The following is a 6,081-nucleotide window of genomic DNA, read 5'->3' on the forward strand; positions in this document are numbered from 1 at the left end:
AGGACTTCAGTTGATCTCCATGTTCTCTTAGGAAAACAGATTGACTGGTTTATTTTATTTTATTTTTTTCTTTCAGACTGACAGGTGTTTTGGCAATATATCACATATATGAATATAATTATTTATATATGTATATGTGTAAATTGAAAACTGTGGAAGCTGGTTTCTGACATTTTTTTTGTATTTCTGAGATTAAATAATAAAAAGGTAATTGCGACTTTTTATCTCGCAGTATGGTCAGAATGTGGGACATAAACTTGCATTTGCAAGAAAAAAGTCAGAATTATGAGATAAAGTTGTGATTTTCTTTTTTTTTTATTTAGTGCAAAAAGAAAAAATCAGTTGCGAGATGTAAATTTAGAATTCAGATAAAAAGTCGAATTTCTCAGAATATAGTGGAAAAAAGTCACGTTTACCTTTTTAATTTATTTATGCTGTGACAGAAACAAATTGCTACAAATATAATTTGAAACACATATACATACAAATATATATAGAGAGATTTTTTTTTTTTAAATGTAATTTAATGTAATTTTCTAAAGCTGCTAGTAAGCAGTAGAATTTTACAGTTGAGCATTATATTTGCCAAAAATTGGAGAACCATTTCACACGCACCTCTGCACTTTGATAAATTAGACTGTAATACAGCACATCATTTACCTGTACACATCAAAAACCTATCAGTTAGCTAATTATATGTTCAAAGAAACAAGATTCGATTGCACAAGTGTATTTTAAGTCAATTTATTGTATAAGTCAAGAAATGTACCTTGATTAACTGTATATGTGTATGTTTCAAATTAATATCAATAATGAAAAGTTAAACTGATATTTCATCTGAGAAAACATGACTTTTTAGAGGGCTGTTGAGAGCGTTTTCTTCTACAAACTGAGATCCATGAAGCAATTTGAAAGTTTTTATGTTATGACATGAAAAACTGTGTTAGATGAAGCAATAACTGGTCCAGTCTGTCGCAGCTGATCCACTGGTCAAGCACAACATGGAGAAAATCTTCAGCATGTATAACCAGTCACACTTTATGGATACGGTGTTACTGTACCAGTGTCTAGATGAATTTTACAACTAAACCACACAGCATGAATGTCAGTAGAATCAGACTTCAATATACAGATTATAAACTCCATCAGTATTATCAGCTGTGCACCATGACACAAAATATTTTGCTAGTTATTTTAAGTAAAATCAGCTTTTTAAATATCAATGAAATATATTGGAGTTTCCATAAAAGAGACGACCATTTACACTGTAAACGATTTTTACCATATCCATACTTTTTGCTGTACATTTTGTGTATATGTTGTTTGTATCATAGTTTACAAATGAATATTAATTTTGTAGTGAAGACTAATAAACAGTTCCATTTCTGTTAAAACTGTAAATTGTGGCCATTTTATAATGCATGCAGTTTGGGGGATACAGTACTTGCAACATAGTCATTATTTTTCCAATTCTGTTTGGTGACGCCAGTGACAAAAATTACACACGTCACCATTAAGTAAACACTGTGACATTTTAATGACTGTTTTGAATTGCATTTCAGAGCAGCGGTAAACACGCCAAGTGAATGTTTCTTGAGTTCACAAAAAAGCCTGGATGTGTTTAACGTGTCACACACCACGCTCTGGAAAGCTGACCCGGTGGGACGCAGTGAATACATTGAATAACATTTTAAAAGCCCTTTATCAGTTTTGATTTTTATTCTGGCAGAGCTTGAAACAGCTGCACCGCAGGTCCACACACACATACTGCAGGAGCACTCAAAAGCCTATTGAGTAACAGTCGACTGGCCTTTTGAGATCAGGATTTGGAGGCCCTTGAAAACCTGGGCACCTGCCTGAGCGAACATTTGGATTAGGTCAGAGTGAACAGGACTGCATGTTTTGTCCGAGTGTTCTCCTGCTGTGGGCCTTGGAGAAAACCCCAGCCGGAGGGTCCTTAGGACTGTCAGAAATGATTGTGCTGCTTTAGCAAGAAGACCAGTGAACAGGTGAAACTTGTGTTCTTCTGTTACCTACATTGAAATAAGTCCTTTTTTTTTGTTTTGTTTATGCCTTATTAATTGGGACTTCTGGAACTTATTTACCATAAAAAGCAGGGAAAACGCTTTGGTGACTGACCTCCAGGAAAAGCCAGTCCGTCGTTAAAATGCTATTAACAAAGAATCGTTCTAAAAAGTAAACCTCAATACATTATTACGATTGCTCATATTTAGGGTTAGGGGTTTAACAAACCACTAACCACAAGTATTAAACTCCAGCATGTTACTCAGCATGTTCTCTAATCAAATTGTGTGTTATGTTCAAAAGAGGTGTGATGTTACTTTAAAGCGATCAATTAGCATTACTTGGCAGACCATAAAGCAGAGCCTTATCTAAAAACCACCTTTTAACTACCCTGAACACTGTAGCAGTGCACAACTGCATAACAATCCTAAAAAAGCTTTAAGAATCATTTAGAACACCTTAGCAACTGTATAGCAACTTGTTAAAATCACTCCAAACACTTTTTAGAGAGTTGAGTGGTGTTTCTCCCTGCGGTCCAGTTCTTTTCAGAGACACATGAGGTCGTCATGCTCACTGTTTATTTTTCAGGCCTGTTGGGCCAGTGTTCATGGTTCTGCTGTCATCAGGCAGCAATACGGAATGCGTCTGTGGCTCTTCAGTATACACTTCCAACAATGACAGACCCAAATCACCTACCACAGTTAAAGACATTCAAGCTTTGTCTTCAGCCTCAAGAGAGTGTACTGGACTGAGATCTACACTCACCTGCTCTGCTCTGGGGCTCCTCGTGTCTCCGAATGAATGAGAAGAAGGTCTGTGAGTATGTGAATGCATCCCAGGAAAACTGTAAAAAAAATATGCTGATGTTCCATGTTCAGCTCTTCCATTCAAAATGTTAAAAAGCATATATATATATATTTATATATATATATATGCATGCTTCGACTTGTATTATCCTCACTTGTAAATCCCTAAATTAATAAATGTGCATGCAACCAGTGCTTGGCAGTAATTAGTTACTGTAATAAAATTACTTTTTGCAGTAACTAGTAGTGTAACTAATTATTAATACAATTTCAGTAATAATATTACAGTTACCATCCATAAAACGGCTCGTTACTTTTTTTTGTTAATTTTGATGCCTCAAGCCCTACTGATTTGAAATCCAACAGTAATAATATTACAGTTACCATCCATAAAACGGCTCGTTACTTTTTTTTGTTAATTTTGATGCCTCAAGCCCTACTGATTTGAAATCCAACAGTCCAATAATTCCCAGATATATTTTCTTAATTTTCACGACTCACACAGGCACTGAAGTCACCAGTGCATTAGGAAAGCTTACATTCAGGGGATGGAAATATTGTCAGTACACTGATTTTGTCAGGAGAAGGTGATCTGAACACAGATGTGTAAGTTGTGGCATAACTTTACTCTGGCATAACATGGCTTGCCCACCCACATCCCTCTGATCCCAATATAAATTGTATTACGATAAAAATTTATGTGATTTCTTTTGATAAAATATTTCATGAAATATAATTATATATGGGTAACAAAGAAATTGTAGCTAAAATTATTGTCAAGCTCCACATTTTTGGAATGACTAGCCCAACACTGCATGCAAAAAAGTTCTCATAGAACTGTTCATGAATCCGCACTTCCACCATCCAGATGTATTGGTTTCTCCCTTGAATAAAGTGTAAAATGTTTTATTGTAATTGGTAAGTCACTTGGGATCAAAGAATCATGTAAGAATGCACATATTCACACTTAGAAAACCATTTATGTATTTTCAGCTTAGCAGTTCACGGTCCACCTTAAAGGAACACTGCACTTTTTTGAAAATAGGCTCATTTTCCAACTCCCCTAGAGTTAACCATTTGAATTTTACCGTTTTCGAATCCATTCAGCCGATCTCCGGGTCTGGCGGTAGCACTTTTAGCTTAGCTTAGCATAGATCATTGAATCTGATTAGACCGTTAGCATTTCGATCAAAAATTTCCAAGGAATTTCTATATTTTTCCTATTTAAAACTTGACTCTTCTGTAGTTACATCGTGTAGTAAGACCAACATAAAATGAAAAGTTGTGAACTATATGTTTTTTTTATTGCACAGTTTTAAGTCTGTTTTTCTATTCAGTTTAATGTACTTTATTGACAGTTTGTGTCTTCATTAAAGCATGTCACAAAATGAATAATTGCGATCATAGTAATATACAAGGTAATAATATGAAATATTAAAATTACCAGACAGCAATATAGTGTTGGCCCAGATCCGGCCCATATCCGGCCCATATCTGGCCCGCGTGAAATCCATTCGGGCTGGATCTGGGCCGACACTGCTTGCTGTCTTGGTTGGGTCTGGGCTTTATAAAAGGCTCAGGTGTGGCTTAGATTTGGGGTTTCTCGTTTACTTAAAGTTGAGAATTGCCACCAATAATAAAACCTGTTTTGGCCCAGATCAGGGCCAGCTAAGGCTGATTAACTGGCTGAGATTCTGGCCGGTTATGGCCCATGTGTGGCCCAAGTCTTTAATCCAGTTCTGGGCCACTTCCGGGCCGTCATTCTTTGCGGTACTTGGGCCGAGGGAAAAGTCATTGTGTGGCCCGGATCTGGGCCAGAAGACATTTGCTATGTGGGATACTCTCATTCTGGTGTTATAATCAAGGAAATGTGCTGCTATACCATACACAAACTAGCTGGGGAATATTTCCAGGTGCTGCATAATAAAACTGTGCTTTTTGAAAGTTTTAAATTGGAAAAAAATAGAAACTCTTTGGTCATTTTTGAGTAGGGTGACCATATGAGCCATTTTCCCAGGACGCGTCCTTGCCAGGATTTTTATATTGCCTAAAATATCCAGATTTTGGCTGTTTGTGCTGTGCAGATCGATCCTTGTATGACATTCATAAGAGCTATAGAGAGCAGAGCAGAGGGCTCTTTATGCATTAAAATCACCCTCTTGGTACTTTGGTGTCATACAATGATCGGTGCGAACGTCCTAGGAAAATGGCTCATATGGTCACCCTATTTTTTAGCAAAATGCTAACGGTCTAATCAGACTCAATTAGCCTTTCGCCGAGCCTCACCCCCCTTAGTTACTGTTGCTACTTCCGACAAACAAATGGTCAAACACGACCAGCGCGACGGATTGCCATGACGGGAAGAGGTATACCCGTGCGTGTCAGTGACCTTTTTTGGAGTAATACCTCCGCGATATCCTCCAGATCGAGGCAAAAGGGGTTACAGTATGCCGTGGAGGGAAAAAAGCGAAATCTGAGAAACACCATGACCTGTACCTCAAATGCAACCAGCACAGCCTTGTGTACCAGCCATGCTCTTGCACAGCCGGGAAAGTTCTCTTTCATATGTTATGGTCTATTATTGTCTATTGCGAGTATCTATTTTTATTATTTTTTTAAGGTTTTAAAAATGATAACTAAATACTAATTGAGTCTTAAATGCATGATGTAGACATATAGGCTAGCCTATATAGGCTAATGTTGGCATTATTCTTTTATTAAATTTCAGCTGCTATGGCGAAGCAAATAAGGCAGAGTCTTTATCTTAATTAATTTCGTTATTGCCAAATACCCGTCTTAATTTAGAATTTATCTTAATTAAAAATTTTAAGAAAGACTCGTTTTTATTGGTGCGTTGGCCTATTTATAGGCTAAATGAGTGTATACCTAGGGCTATTTAGAGTTCTGAGATGTTACTATGTCACAGAGGACTTATTTTATTTCTTTGTTCAAACTTCCAAGTGGCCTATTACGTTAGTCATGTATAAATTATGTTAAAACATGTATAAATGACTCATTCCTGACAAAAGGCGAAAGAGCTGTGTGTGTGCGCACATTTGAATAATGTCGGGCTGTGTTCGGGCTTTTAAAAAGCTGTCAATCAAAATGTACTTGTTTGGCTCGGGCCGAAATCTGTCGAGCTCGGGTCCTGTCGGGCCTAACTTTTAAAGCCCGATTACAGCTCTATTCTAGTGTCCGATTTACAAACGCCGTGGGCGTACCGCTTCACCATCTTGCTTGGAGTCAAAGT

This window comes from Carassius carassius, chromosome 11 (assembly GCF_963082965.1).
Source record: "Carassius carassius chromosome 11, fCarCar2.1, whole genome shotgun sequence".
Lineage (NCBI taxonomy): Eukaryota > Metazoa > Chordata > Actinopteri > Cypriniformes > Cyprinidae > Carassius > Carassius carassius.